Source organism: Hyla sarda, chromosome 12, assembly GCF_029499605.1.
Source record: "Hyla sarda isolate aHylSar1 chromosome 12, aHylSar1.hap1, whole genome shotgun sequence".
NCBI classification, from domain to species: Eukaryota; Metazoa; Chordata; class Amphibia; order Anura; family Hylidae; genus Hyla; species Hyla sarda.
Window position 1 is genome coordinate 33,303,337 of NC_079200.1, and position 17,075 is coordinate 33,320,411.

Genomic DNA, 17,075 nt, shown 5'->3' on the forward strand with positions numbered 1-17,075 from the left:
AAAGACACTGCGCCAAAGTATTGCGCCAAAGTTACGTTAAAAAAGGACACATAAATCCTTTGATAAATACCCCTCATAATTCACAAACATTGGTATATCATTCAAAATGATACCGATCTACACAACATCAGAAGCCAGAAAACGGTCGTGTTTTTCAAAAAAACTAAAAGCATTGGAAGTATTATTGTACGGAGCAAATTTGCCAGATCTAATCCGAGTGCTAATTGGTTACAAAAATCGCTCCCGGCAGGGAACTACAAGTGCGGTTTATGAATACTGAAAAAAATATATGCATCGGAGGAGTTCAGGTAACATTGAATGGACCCGTATGTTGCAAGACCAAAAGTCTCGTGTATGCCATAGTGTGCCCGTGTAAACGGTTTTACAGATCTCTAAGTACCCACTTTAGGGAGCACATCTATTCGTTGAAAACTAAGAAGGGTGCACCCCGATTTATTTCACATATACAAGAAGTTACATAGTTACATAGTTAGTACGGTTGAAAAAAGACATATTTCCATCAAGTTCAACCAGGGAATTAAGGGGTAGGGGTGTGGCGCGATATTGGGGAAGGGATGAGATTTTATATTTCTTCATAAGCATTAATGTTATTTTGTTCCAGGAATGTATCTAATCCTGTTTTAAAGCTGTTAATTGTTCCTGCTGTGACCAGTTCCTGAGGTAGACCGTTCCATAAATTCACAGTCCTCACGGTAAAGAAGGCGTGTCGCCCCTTTAGACTAAACCTTTTCTTCTCCAGATGGAGGGAGTGCCCCCTCGTCCTTTGGGGGGGTTTAACCTGGAACAGTTTTTCTCCATATTTTTTGTATGGGCCATTAATATACTTATATACATTTATCATATCCCCCCTTAAACGTCTCTTCTCAAGACTAAACAATTGTAACTCCTTTAATCGCTCCTCATAGCTAAGATGTTCCATGCCCCATATTAGTTTAGTCGCGCGTCTCTGCACCCTTTCCAACTCCGCAGTGTCCCTTTTATGGACAGGTGCCCAAAACTGAACAGCATATTCCAGGTGAGGCCGTACCAATGCTTTATAAAGGGGGAGTATTATGTCCCTGTCCCTTGAGTCCATGCCTCTTTTGATACATGACAATATCCTGCCGGCTTTGGAAGCAGCAGCCTGACATTGCATGCTATTCTGTAGTCTGTGATCTACAAGTACACCCAGATCCTTCTCTACCAGTGACTCTGCCAGTTTAATCCCCCCTAAGACATACGATGCATGCAGGTTATTAGTACCCAGATGCATAACTTTACATTTATCCACATTGAACCTCATTTGCCAAGTGGATGCCCAGACACTTAGTCTATCCAAGTCATCTTGTAACCTATACACATCCTCTATAGACTGTACCGTGCTACAAAGCTTGGTGTCATCTGCAAAGATAGAAACAGAGCTGTTAATACCATCCTCTATATCATTGATAAATAAATTAAACAACAGCGGGCCCAGTACTGAACCTTGGGGCACACCACTAATTACCGGGGACCAATCAGAGTACGAATCATTGACCACCACTCTCTGGGTACGATCCATTAGCCAGTGTTCAATCCAGTTACAAACTAAAATTTCCAAACCCAAAGACCTTAACTTACCTGTCAGACGTCTATGAGGGACAGTATCAAATGCTTTAGCAAAATCCAGAAACACTATATCCACAGCCATTCCTCTATATACACAGCCCCCCTCTATATACACAGCCCCCTCTATATACACAGCCCCCCTCTATATACACAGCCCCCCTCTATATACACAGCCATTCCTCTGTCAAGGCTTCTACTCACCTCTTCATAAAAGCAAATTAGATTGGTTTGACAACTTCTATCCTTAGTAAACCCATGCTGGCTATCACTTATAATACTATTATCCCCTATGTATTCCTGTATGTAATCCCTTATAAGTCCTTCAAACAATTTACCCACAATGCACGTTAAACTTACCGGTCTATAGTTTCCTGGGGAAGCACTAGAGCCCTTTTTGAAGATTGGCACCACATTCGCCTTGCGCCAGTCCCTTGGCACAATACCAGACACCAGAGAATCTCTAAATATCATGAACAAGGGTACAGATATTACTGAACTTACCTCTCTAAGAACTCTTGGGTGCAACCCATCTGGCCCTGGAGATTTGCTTACATTTATATCACTTAACTTACCTTGTACCATCTCTACATTAAGCCAGTTCAGTACATTACATGATGTGTTACCAGCACTGACCTGTACATGATGTGTTACCAGAACTGACCTGTACATGATGTGTTACCAGCACTGACCTGTACATGATGTATTACCAGCACTGACCTGTACATGATGTGTTACCAGCACTGACCTGGCCAATGTCAGCTCCTCAGTAGCTCCGCTTTCTCTTGATCGCCTGTGACAACCTCCCCATTATTATTATTAAGGGGTCCTACATGCTCTGTTTTTTTGTATTTATATATCTAAAAAAAATATTTAGGATTAGTTTTGCTTTCTTTGGCCACCTGTCTCTCGTTTTGAACTTTTGCTGTTTTTATTACATTTTTACAGATTTTATTAAGCTCTTTGTACTGTTTAAATGTTATCGCTGACCCATCAGATTTGTATTTTTTGAAGGCTATTTTTTTTGTTGTTTATTGCTCTTTTAACCTCATTTGTCAGCCATGTAGGATTTAGTTTTAATCGTTTATATTTGTTCCCCTTTGGTATATATTCAGCTGTATAGTTATTTAGAGTTGATTTAAAGATGTCCCATTTACCTTCTGTATCAGTATTTGACAACACCTCCCCCCAGTCTATGTCCTGTAGTGCAGCCCTCAGCCCAGGGAAGTTTGCCTTTTTAAAGTTATATGTTTTTGCCTTCCCCGCCTGTCTTTGTTTTCTACATTTTAAGTCAAAAGTAACTATATTGTGGTCGCTATTACCAAGGTTTTCCAGCACAGTTACATTACCAACCAGCTCTGCGTTGTTGGAAATGATCAGATCCAACAAGGCATCACTTCTTGTTGGGTCCTCCACAAACTGGCCCATAAAATTATCCTGCAATACATTTAGGAATTGTCGCCCCTTTGTAGTTTTAGCCAACCCCGGACCCCAATCTATATCTGGATAGTTAAAATCTCCCATTATTACCACTGTACCTGCCCGGGCGGCCCTCTCTATTTGTTTATGAAGCCGAACTTCTATCTCTTCAGTGATATTAGGGGGTCTGTAAATTACACCAATTATTATTTTTTCAGTATTTCCCTCTTGTTTGAAAATGTTTGGCATCGAAAGAGTGCTCCCCACTGAAGGTATTGAGAAGCGGAAGTTCCTTCTCCAGAGAGAAGCGAGATGGATAATCAATACTGGAGCTTTAGGCAGTCTTGGTTTAAAGGGGTACTCCGGTGCCTAGACATCTTATCCCCTATCCAAAGGATAGGGGATAAGATGCCTGATCGCGGGAGTCCCGCCACTGGGGACCCCCGGGATCCTGCACGCGGGGCCGGCGGCGTGTGATGTCAGACTCCGCCCCTCAATGCAAGCCTACGGGAGGGGGCGTGATAGCATTGAGGGGCGGAGCATGACATCACACGGGGGCGGAGGCATGACGTCACACGCAGCCGGCCCTGCGGTCGACCGTAATCAGTCCCGGAGCGACTGAAGGATATTGGATGACATTTTTTGTTTTTAATGTTCTTGAAATATGTACATCCATCTCGATATTCACATGATACACCTGTGCCATGTGGGTCGGAAGAATTTTTTACCTTCCCCTTAAACAGGTGCAGCATGCAGTCTGATGAAGCACGTCATCGTGTGAAACAGCCACAGTAATTGCAGCGCCATCCATGTAAGAATAAATCTTGGAGCACGGATTTGGTGAGTGGCCTCTCATTCTATTGTTGCCACATTGGTTACCTGCATGTCATTTGCTGAGATTGAGCACCACCAGCACGGGCCCATCTGTCTCACCTTCCTAAGCAACTTGACCAGCCGCATACACCACAGGAGGAGCAGGTTGTGCCGACCGCCGTCTCTTCCATTAACATCATTTTAATCGTATTGACCCACAGAATAAAGAACACACGTCATTTTTACAATAAATTGTACGGCGTGAAAACGAAACCTTCCAAAATTAGCAAAATTGCGGTTTTCTTTTTCATTTCCCCACACAAATAGTATTTTTTTTGGTTGCGCCATACATTTTAAGGTAAAAAATTTGTGATGTCATTACAACGGACAACTGGTCACGCAAAAAACAAGCCCTCATACTAGTCTGTGGATGAAAATATAAAAGAGTTATGATTTTTAGAAGACGAGGAGGAAAAAACGAAAATGCAAAAATAAAATTTGCCTGGTCCTTAAGGGGTTAATTGTTTGGCTAGTAGTGCCCCAGGGCGGTTCCCTTGCCAACAGTATGATACTCGGAGCTGTCATACTGCTAAATCGAATTTATGTAAATAAAGTTGATGTAGTTTATCATTAAGCTCTGAGATCTCCTTAGATCTATCAGCAGGGCTGCCATCAGGGGGGTACAGCCAGTACCCCAGTCAGGGGCCCGGGCACCCAGGGGGGGCCCTAGGGCTGCAACATGCAGAGACCGATGCTGGCACGGTCCCTTCACCTGCGGGCCCCATCGTTCCCCCTGCGACTGGGCCATCAGGTGAAGGGGGGGCTCCGAGCGACCGCAGCTTTTAACACTAAGTGCACCTTTAAGACACACCCAGCGTTGAGCGTGCACTCGACTGCAGCAGCTGATGTAACAGGAAGGAGCCGGCAGCTCCGTCCTGTCACTTCAGCCTGAGCTTCCTGTGCGGCAGCGGCTCTGCGGAGGCTGTCAGCACAGGAGAGAAGAGAACAAGAGCTGCGGGGGAACGAGGCAGAGGTGAGTGTTTTTTTTGTTTTTTTTTTGTTAGAGGCATTACTGTGCTATATATGGGGGCCATGTGAGGGGGCTTTACTTATATGGGGAAAAGTGACGGGGGCTTTACTTATATGGGGTAATGTGAGGGGGCATTACTATATATGGGGGCCATGTGGGGGGGCATTACTTATATGGGGGCAAAGTGAGGGGGGCATTAATTATTAGTAATGCCCCCCTCACTTTGCCCCCATATAAATAATGCCCCCTCACATGGCCCCCATATATATTAATGCCCCCATATAAGTAAGGCCCCCCTCACATGTATGGGGGCCATGTGAGGGGGCATTACTATATATGGGAGGTCATGTGAGGGGGCATTACTATATATGGGAGGTCATGTGAGGGGGCATTACTATATATGGGAGGTCATGTGAGGGGGCATTACTATATGTGGGAGGTCATGTGAGGGGGTATTACATATATGGGAGGTCATGTGAGGAGGCATTATTATATATGGGGTCAATGTGAGGGGGCATTATTACGTATGGGGGCAATCTGAAGGGTCATTATTATATATGGGGGCAATGTGAGGGGTCATTACTATATATGAGAGCAATGTAAAGGGACATTATAATATATGGGAGCAATGTGAGGGGGCATTATAATGTATGGGGACAATGTTGGGGCCTAATATATGCATATATACAGGGGCACAGAAGGGACTACTATATGGGGCAGTGTAATACATATAGGGGGTTTGTATAGAGTTGAGGACTTTGCTGTAGCGAGGAGCCTAAAATGTTTGTCTGGCAGATTCGGTGAAGACGAGTTGTGATCGGGAGAAATCTTCATGATGACCCAGGACAGAGGGAGAAGAAAGAAAAGTGAACAACTCCGATCAGAGAAGACGCCCCTGTATGTAACTATAATGACTTACATGGTCTGCAGCACCTACTTCTATATAGGGGTTATTGATCTTTTGTATAGTGGTTTTTATTCAATAACAATATAGCGGTATTAGTCAGCGGTAATGGTAGTGGTCATGGTGTGTCAGAATTACTGTATATGTCCCTTATATTGTGGTGTTATTAGTGATACTGGTCAGTGTATAGTGATGCTTTTATTTCCTTACAGTATGGTGATATTATTAGAAATAATATGGAGTCGTGATATTATTTTATGTTTCTAAGCCCAATACGAAGATAAAATCCAGCGTGTGCCGCAGGGAGGGAGGGAGGGGGGGGGGGGGCAGACTACAAGCTGTCACGCCCCCTCCCATAGGCTTGCATTGAGGGACGGAGAGTCACACAGGGGCGGAGGTGTGACATCGCACGCCGTTGGCCCTGTGGTCGCCGGTAATCAGACCCGGAGCGAACGCGCTCCGGGGACTGATTACAAACGGGGTGCCGCGTGCAAGATCACGGGGGTCCCCAGCGGCGGGACTCCTGCGATCAGGCATCTTGTCCCCTATCCTTTGGATAGGGGAAAAGATGTGTAAGCACCGGAGAACCCCTTTAAGGGTATGCAATTCGGCCAGTTGTTGTTGGAGTTCTAATATAGCTTGTCTGAATTGTTTTAAAAAAAAAAAGGAAGTCTTTTTAATAAAATTACCTCTTATGGTTGCTTTGTGAGCGCACCATAAGGTGGTTTCAGACACAGCCCCATTGTCATAATTGTATCTACTGGGGCCGGGAGAAATGATTTAGTAGAAATGTATTCAATCGCCATATTAAATCATCATGTGAGCTAAAAGCTTCTCTTAAACTAAGAAAAATGGGGCTGTTGTCCGACCACGTCATGGTGCCAATTGCTGCGGTTTTTACCAAGTCCAGGCAGTGTTTCTCAACTAAGAAAAAATCGTGTCGTGCGGAGAGGAAAGTGAAGTCTCTCTCACCCGGGTGTTGTACCTGCCATGAGTCCAACATTTCATATTTAGTGTCTTTGCATAGGGTTTTGGTTCGAGTTTAATTCCAGGGAAGGTAGAGTCAATGGATGGCCATACCGTCATATTAAAGTCCCCTACCATTATTAATGTTCCTTCTTTAACTTTATGTACTATCTTTAATAACTTTTTAATGAAATTGTGTTGTTTAGTATTTGGACTATATAAACACACCAATTGCTTTTTATTTTTACATTTCTCCCCTCAATTTCTTTTTTCACTGTAGATTTTATGGATAAAATGAATGATACCATTCCAAAGTACAATTGATCTTGCATAAAACAAGGCCACATAGGGCCCTATAGGTGAAAGATTTTAAGAAATTTTAAAAAGGTGTAAAGGAAAAAACACAAAAATGAAAATTGGCTTTGTCCACAAGGTCAACCCTTTACCGACTTCACAGTCATTTATAATGTTCGGCAACGAGAAACTTTGTGTTTTAGAGGTGGCTGGAAAAATACAAACCCAAGAACAGCTAATATTGCTTGTGAAGATGCTTGGGGAAACCGGTACAAAAGGTCACCAGTAGGGATGTCCCGATACCGATACTAGCATCAGTATCGGGGCCGATACTTGACATTTGCATGGTATCGGGGACTCGTTTAATGTCTATGCCTACGGTTTCCCGACCGTAGGCAAAAACGCGTTCGACCACGTTTTTGCCTGCGGTCGGGAAACCGCATACGTCCGAAAATGCAGCCGACCGGAGGCTGCGGTTCACTCCGGTCGGCTCATAGACATGCATTAAATACGGTTCCCGTATACGGCTGAGTGTGGGCGCTGCGATTAAGCCCCGCCCCCTCCTCCCAGCCGTATACGGGAATCGTAAGTACAAAACGTAGAGTGAACCTAGCCTAAGTAGGATATCATTTTAATCGTATGGACCTACACAATAAACATAAGGTGTCATTTTTACTGAAAAATGTACTACGTAGAAACGCAAGCCCCCAAAAGTTACAAAACAGCGTTTTTTTTTCAATTTAGTCTCACAATGATCTTTTTTTCCGTTTCGCCGTACATTTTTGGGCAAAATGACTGATGTCATTACAAAGTAGAATTGGTGGCGCAAAAAATAAGCCATCATATGGATTTTTAGGTACAAAATTGAAAGAGTTATGATTTTTTAAAGGCAAGGAGGAAAAAACGAAAATGCAAAAACGGAAAAACCCTCGGTCCTTAAGGGGTTAAGGACATCACATCAAAGTTGGATCATCCTGTAGTGCGGTTTTCCACTGTGATTTTGAGTGTGACTCCATATCCAGACCTCCATCGGTTGATAAATTTGATTTCCATTGATAATTTTTGTGTGATTTTGTTGTCAGTACATACAACTATGTAAAGCCAAAAGTATTTCATACGATTAGTTCATTCATTCAGATCTAGGATGTGTTATCTTAGTGTTCCCTTTATTTTTTTGAGCAGTGTATGTGTTAGGGCACCTTCCTTGCCTTGGCCTAGGGGCGGGGATCCTATGGTTCTGGGTTGTCTCCCTTCTTGGGGCGTTCTTCTACTTCCCCCTCCGAGGCTATGGCGTTGGAAGGAGTAATGCTGGGATACTTGGTTGTCCTATTCCTTTCAGGTCCCCTGGTCTCCTCTTTGGCCATTGTGCCACTGGTATTCTGCTGGATTTGTTTTCCCCGTATGTTCTTCCCCATGCCTTTATTTGTTTGTCTGTTTCATATTTTTGTCTTCTGTACTTTGGCTCCTCTTTCTCTGTTGGTGCTTCTCTTGTTTTTTCTTCTTCTTTCTAGGTTCGGCCGGCTGTTGGTGTGGTGCTCCCAATTTCCAGGATCTCCCTCGCTCCCCTCTAACCCTCCGGTTGGTATAAGTAAGTACCTTCCTGCATTGCAACCTCAGTTTTTTTTTGTCTCCTCTTGGCTAAGTCCATCTCCTTAAATGTAAAAGGCCTCAACTCGCCCTCTAAACGGCGACTGTTCCACAGAGAACTGGTGTCGCTAAGAGCTGACAATGTTTACCTCCAGGAGACTCATTCTGACAAGACGGGTACCATTAATTCCTTCACCACATGTATCCCCAGTCTTTTTTGGCTTCTTCGGATAGGAAGGTTTCGGGTGTGGCTATCTTAATTTCTAGGTCCTATCTTTTCCAAGTTACTTCCTCCTATGCCGATCCTATGGGCTGGTTCCTTATTATAGAGAGATCCCTGGGGGGTAGGCAGCTGCTCCTTTGTAATGTGTATGCCCCTAACTCCTCTCAGATACCTTTCTTATGTCGGGTACTATCTCGGTTACATAAACATCCCCCCTCCGCTTGGCTCCTTGGGGGTGATTTTAACCTTGTTTTCTCACTCTCCATGGACCATGTTACCCTCACCCTCGCAGTTGCGCCTGTCCTCTATATTTCCACACTTGCTGTGTGCTGCCTTGCTGCATTACCTCTGGCGCATCAATCACCCTACAGGTCACTCTTTCACTCTCTATTCTCACCCTCATAAACTCCACACTCGTATTGATTATTTTTTCTGTAATCTCCCCATGGTTCACATGCTGTTCACTGCCTCTATAGATCCTACCTTTTGGCCTGACCACAGCCCTGTCTTGCTGTTCTTCTCTCTTTTTTCTACTTGCCCTCGTCGCTGTCATTGTCGTCTTCATGACTCTCTGCTTAAATCTCTTCGTTCCCGGGAGTCGATACAATCGCGTATAATTGAATACTTTGCAAATAATGAAGGCTCGGTGACCTCCCAGGCAATTCTTTGGGAAGCCCATAAATCTGTTGTCAGAGGCCATTGCATTGCCTTGGGTTCGCGTTTTAAACGTTTTTATGAAAGGGGTAACAAGGCCCACACTATGCTTGCGTGGCGACTGCGAGACCGCGTTGCTTCTCAGGCACCCTCCTGCTCTGAAGGACTCCTCTGGCACTCTCCACTATCACCCTGAAGCCATCTCTTGTTTGTTTTTTTTGACTATTATTCTAAGCTTTACTCCCTTCCTTCCCAACTCCCCTTGGACCTGGCGAAGTGGGATGAGGCACTTAAATCTTTCTTCTCCCAATGTAGCCTTCCGTCTCTCTCGGCATCTGAACGTGAAACTCTGGATTCTGACCTGAAGCTGTTCTCCAACCATCTTTGTTGTTTCCTTCCCACCCTTGTGCATAAGGATCAGATGGGATTTATCCCCTGCTGACAAGATGGGGGCAATACTAGGTGAGGAAAATCCTAGGTGGGTCTCGTGGACTTGATCAATCGTTGGTCGGAGCAGGCCTTAATCCTAAGTTTAGATGCGGAAAAGGCCTTTGATAGGCTTGGTTGGCCGTTCCTATTTTCTACCCTCCAAAAACTTGGTATCTATGGTAATTTCCTCACTGCTTTGCGGGGTCTCTACTCCTCTCCTACGGCTTCTCTCAAACATCCTGATGCTTCTTCGGCTATTTTTCCTTTGTTTAATGGCACTAGACTGGGATGTCCGCTGACCCCCGATTTTTGCTCTGTGCATTGAAGCTTTGGCAGCGTTGATACGGGGGGGGATCCAGACATTTCTGGGGTCTCACTTCATTATAGGGAATTTAAGATTTGCTTATTTGCAGACAATGTCCTTCTTACTCTCACTAACCCTTTGTTCTCTTTACCTAACCTGCATAGGATCCTTCAATCCTATGGTCCTGTCTCTGGCTATAAAGGTTAATCTTTCTAAATCTGAGGATTTGTCTTTGAATCTTCCTCCCCTTTTGACTTCTCTTTTGAGTGCTCACTATTCCTTTAAATGGTCTACTTCTGCTGTCAAATACCTGAGTGTGCTTCTTACCCCTCGATATACAACTCTATATTCCACTAACTTTCCTGTCCTCTTCTGCAACCTGCGGGCCTCAATGGAGGAATAGAGGTCCCAATAAATTTCCTTTTTCGGTCGTATTGCGGCGGCAAAGATGACTATCCTTCCTAAATTGCTTTATTTTTTCGAAACCTTACCGGTGCGTGTACCGTTGGCCGCTCAATCTTTAAAATCTGCTATTTTTCATTTTATTTGGGAAGCCAAACGTCACCGCCTTCCTATGTCGGTCATGCTGACCAGTAGGCACATGGGGGGTCTGGGAGTCCCTGATGTAACCAGATATTACTGGGCTGCTCATCCACGACACTTGGCAGCCTGCTCATCCTATCATGCATACAGTAAGTGGACGGAACTGGAGAAACTATGGTTAGCTCCAATTCACCCCAATACCCTTCTTTGGTCATCGCCGCCCCCCCCATGTCCTCTCCTGGGCCCTATGTAATTTTCTCGCTATGTTTCTGATTATTGTTCTAGACGGTTCAGGCTTTTTTCTTCCTTTTCTCCTCAACATTCCTTTCTCTATTATCCTGACTTTCCCCTGGGCTTAACCTCTGGTATGGTTCGGGAATGGGGCTCTAGGGGGCTTTTTTGCTGGGCAGATGTGGTGGGTCCTCTTTCTCATTTTCTTTTGTCCAATTGATTACCCATCGGGACCTGCCTTCCTCTGAGGAGACCCACTACAATCAGCTTCACCATTATTTCTCCCCTAAACAGAGGTCACTGATTGTATCCCTTCCCACGAGTTTTGAACGGCCTTGTAGGGGTGGGCCTCAGACTAAGGGACTCCTTTCTAGTATTTACTCTATTCTGCTCTCTCTGTCGGACAACGACCCCCCCCCCCCCAATTACATGAGCAGTTGGGAGGAGGCCCTTAATGTATCTATTGTGCTCCCTCAGTGGCAGATATTTTGGCAACGGGCTTCTGAGGCATCAATATGTACTGTACAGCATATAAGGAGAGCCAATTTAAAATGCTTATGGGCTGGTATCATACTCCGGTCCTGTTGAACAAACTGAACCCTGATATCCCTCCCCAATGCTGGCATTGCGGAGTGGGATTGGGCACTATCTTTCATATATTTTGGTTGTGCCCCCTTATTACAGCCTATTGGATGATGGTTCAGCGGCTCCTTCGTGCTGTTTTGGGTATCTTAGTTCCTTTGGACTCTCTTGTTCCTATTGAGTAGATTGAGTAGGGTCCTTCCGAAGAAGCCATTTAAGCTCTTTTTGCATGTAACCCTGGCCGCTAAGACTCTCATCACAAAACATTGGAGGCAGATCCTTCCGCCATCGGAGGATGATCTGATGGCTGGGGTCCGTGAGATTCGCTCTATGGAATCTCTAACTGCCTCTCTCAACAACACGATCCCTCAGTTTGTGTCCGTCTGGGAGTCTTGGGACAGATTTGTGGATCGACAGCCCCCGTAATCCACCTCTAGTCAGCTGTGTGTGGTAGAGGGTGTGATGCAGGGCAGATGGAATTACCCTGGGGCAGATGGCATTAACCCCTTGTATTTGTGATGCCAGGGCGTGGTTTACCCTCAATACCACCCAAAGATATACTGCTGGATCCTGGGCTAGGCATGGGGGGCAATAATGACTCCGACGCCAAGTTACGGAACAACGGTAGCTTTACTGAATTAGACAGGTGGAATAGTCTATACAGCTTAGCCAGGCTCACGGAGATGACCAGTGACTTCAGAGACTTTAGGGTTTGCTGGGACTTGTAGTGGACTGGGACAATTCTGATGCAGGCCACGTTGACTGAAGACAGGTTGACTTTGACTGACTATACCCCGTTTGTAGCTTACCAGCTCTGACTTGGACCTGGGGGTTGTGGACTTGTAGATTTGTGGCTGCTTGACAGACTTTAGGCCTCCCCTGAACTCCAGACACACACCTAGGACATGACTGCACTGTGGTTCAGCAAAGACTTAACTGGAACTCAAGAGAGCAAGCTAGCTCCACCCAGGGCTTTTATGGGGGAGACTAGGAGGTCACCATAGGTCACCTTTAGGTCACATGATCACTGATACCTCACTGGGTTACAATCACATGACACTGGTTCTTAAAGCTACAACATTTTATATACATCACATAGCAACAATAACTGTACAAGGGGAACAGATGCAGTGGGCTCAGGGGACACTGCAGGGAGGCTGCCTGACAGGGCAGCAAGGGTACAGGGGTACAACTCCTGTACCGGGCCACCACATGTGCCTCTGGCCTTCTTCCTGTTATTCCTTCTCTTTCCTCTGCCTTTCTCGCTCTCCTCCTTTTTGTTTTATCTTATTTGTCTTGTGGTGTGTTCCTGTGTACCCTCCCCCACCCCCTCCCCCTCTTTATTTATGTTTGTCTGTCAAATGATTGGTTACATTACTGTTCAATTTTTTCCTTTCCTTTCTGGATTGGACTTATTTGACTTTCTTTTTCAATATTTCCCTTAAGTGTGATTCCTCTCCTTTAGTTGTATTCCTGCTGATTGATTATGGTCGTCTATAGCACTTGTTGACTATTGTGACTTTTTTTTGCTTTATCTTGTTCTCGTATACCCTGGTTTATCAAAAATATCTTAATAAAAATGGTAACACATAAAACAAGCCCTCATATGGGTCTGTAGGTGGAAAACTGAAAGTGTAGGCTAGGTTCACACTGTGGAATTTCTGTGTGAGGCACTATTACTGTGTGAGGCACTATTACTGATGTGGGCACTATTACTGTGTGAGGCACTATTACTGATGTGGGCTCTATTACTGATGTGGGCACTATTACTGTGTGAGGCACTATTACTGTGTGAGGCACTATTACTGATGTGGGCTCTATTACTGATGTGGGCTCTATTACTGATGTGGGCATTATTACTGTGTGAGGCACTATTACTGATGTGGGCATTATTAGTGTGTGAGGCACTATTACTGATGTGGGCATTATTACTGTGTGAGGCACTATTACTGATGTGGGCATTATTACTGTGTGAGGCACTATTACTGATGTGGGCACTATTACTGATGTGGGCTCTATTACTGATGTGGGTACTATTACTGTGTGAGGCACTTTACTGATGTGGGCACTATTACTGTGTGAGGCACTATTACTGATGTGGGCACTATTACTGATGTGGGCACTATTACTGTGTGAGGCACTATTACTGATGTGGGAACTATTACTGTGTGAGGCACTATTACTGATGTGGGCTCTATTACTGTGTGAGGCACTATTACTGATGTGGGCACTATTACTGATGTCGGCGCTATTACTGTGTGAGGCACTATTACTGATGTGGGCACTATTACTGTGTGAGGCACTATTACTGATGTGGGCACTATTACTGATGTGGGCACTATACCCTGGTTTATCAAAAATACCTTAATAAAAATGGTGACACATAAAACAAGCCTTCATATGGGTCTGTAGGTGGAAAACTGAAAGTGTAGGCTAGGTTCACAATGTGGAATTTCTGCTTGAGATCAAGCCGGCGGCACTAGGACCGCGCAGACTACATTGCCGTCCCCATAGATGCCTCTGGCCTTCTTCCTGTTATTCCTTATCTTTCCTCTGCCTTTCTCGCTCTCCTCCTTTTTGTTTTATCTTATTTGTCTTGTGGTGTGTTCCTGTGTACCCTCCCCCACCCCCTCCCCCTCTTTATTTATGTTTGTCTGTCAAATGATTGGTTACATTACTGTTCAATTTTTTCCTTTCCTTTCTGGATTGGACTTATTTGACTTTCTTTTTCAATATTTCCCTTAAGTGTGATTCCTCTCCTTTAGTTGTATTCCTGCTGATTGATTATGGTCGTCTATAGCACTTGTTGACTATTGTGACTTTTTTTTGCTTTATCTTGTTCTCGTATACCCTGGTTTATCAAAAATATCTTAATAAAAATGGTAACACATAAAACAAGCCCTCATATGGGTCTGTAGGTGGAAAACTGAAAGTGTAGGCTAGGTTCACACTGTGGAATTTCTGTGTGAGGCACTATTACTGTGTGAGGCACTATTACTGATGTGGGCACTATTACTGTGTGAGGCACTATTACTGATGTGGGCTCTATTACTGATGTGGGCACTATTACTGTGTGAGGCACTATTACTGTGTGAGGCACTATTACTGATGTGGGCTCTATTACTGATGTGGGCTCTATTACTGATGTGGGCATTATTACTGTGTGAGGCACTATTACTGATGTGGGCATTATTAGTGTGTGAGGCACTATTACTGATGTGGGCATTATTACTGTGTGAGGCACTATTACTGATGTGGGCATTATTACTGTGTGAGGCACTATTACTGATGTGGGCACTATTACTGATGTGGGCTCTATTACTGATGTGGGTACTATTACTGTGTGAGGCACTTTACTGATGTGGGCACTATTACTGTGTGAGGCACTATTACTGATGTGGGCACTATTACTGATGTGGGCACTATTACTGTGTGAGGCACTATTACTGATGTGGGAACTATTACTGTGTGAGGCACTATTACTGATGTGGGCTCTATTACTGTGTGAGGCACTATTACTGATGTGGGCACTATTACTGATGTCGGCGCTATTACTGTGTGAGGCACTATTACTGATGTGGGCACTATTACTGTGTGAGGCACTATTACTGATGTGGGCACTATTACTGATGTGGGCACTATACCCTGGTTTATCAAAAATACCTTAATAAAAATGGTGACACATAAAACAAGCCTTCATATGGGTCTGTAGGTGGAAAACTGAAAGTGTAGGCTAGGTTCACAATGTGGAATTTCTGCTTGAGATCAAGCCGGCGGCACTAGGACCGCGCAGACTACATTGCCGTCCCCATAGATGGCAATGCGTGTGTGAACAGATCTCCCAAAAGATCCACCCAGAAATGCATTGCAGTCTATGGGGGCAGCCAGTCCTAGCACCACAAGCTCAATCTCCGGCAGAAATTCTGCCCAGAAATTCTGCAGTGTGAACCTAGCCTTAGGGTTTTCCCACTTTCATTTTTTCCTCCTCACCTTTTAAAAATCATGAGTCCTTCTATGCATTGGGGCTGTACACGTACATGTGGGCACTATTACTGATGTGGGCACTATTACTGATGTGGGCACTATTACTGATGTGGGCACTATTACTGATGTGGGCACTATTACTGATGTGGGCACTATTACTGTGTGAGGCACTATTACTGATGTGGGCACTACTACTGATGTGGGCACTATTACTGATGTGGGCACTTCTACTGTGTGAGGCACTATTACTGATGTGGGCACTATTACTGATGTGGGCACTATTACTGATGTGGGCACTATTACTGTGTGAGGCACTATTACTGATGTGGGCACTATTACTGATGTGGGCTCGATTACTGATGTGGGCACTATTACTGATGTGGGCACTATTACTGATGTGGGCACTTACTGTGTGAGGCAATATTACTGTGTGAGGCACTATTACTGATGTGGGCACTATTACTGATGTGGGCTCTATTACTGATGTGGGCAATATTACTGATGTGGGCAATATTACTGATGTGGGCACTATTACTGTGTGAGGCAATATTACTGTGTGAGGCACTATTACTGATGTGGGCTCTATTACTGATGTGGGCACTATTACTGATGTGGGCACTATTACTGATGTGGGCATTATTACTGTGTGAGGAACTATTACTGATGTGGGCACTATTACTGATGTAGGCACTATTACTGATGTGGGCACTATTACTGATGTAGGCACTATTACTGTGTGAGGCACTATTACTGATGCACTATTACTGTGTGAGGCACTATTACTGATGTGGGCACTATTACTGATGTGGGCACTATTACTGATGTGGGCACTATTACTGATGTGGGCACTATTACTGATATGGGCACTATTACTGATATGGGCACTATTACTGATGTGGGCACTATTACTGTGTGAGGCACTATTACTGTGTGAGGCACTATTACTGTGTGAGGCACTATTACTGATGTGGGCACTATTAATGTGTGAGGCACTATTACTGATGTGGGCACTATTACTGTGTGAAGCACTATTACTGTGTGAGGCACTATTACTGATGTGGGCACCATTACTGATGTGGGCACTATTATTGTGTGAGGCACTATTACTGTGTGAGGCACTATTACTGTGTGAGGCAATATTACTGATGTGGGCACTATTACTGATATGGGCCCTATTACTGTGTGAGGCACTATTACTGATGTGGGCACTATTACTGATGTGGACACTATTACTGATATGGACACTATTACTGATGTGGGCACTATTACTGATGTGAGGCGCTATTACTGATGTGGGCACTATTACTGATGTGGGCACTATTACTGTGTGAGGCACTATTACTGATATGGGCACTATTACTGATATGGGCACTATTACTGATGTGGGCACTATTACTGTGTGAGGCACTATTACTGTGTGAGGCACTATTACTGTGTGAGGCACTATTACTGATGTGGGCACTATTAATGTGTGAGGCACTATTACTGATGTGGGCACTATTACTGT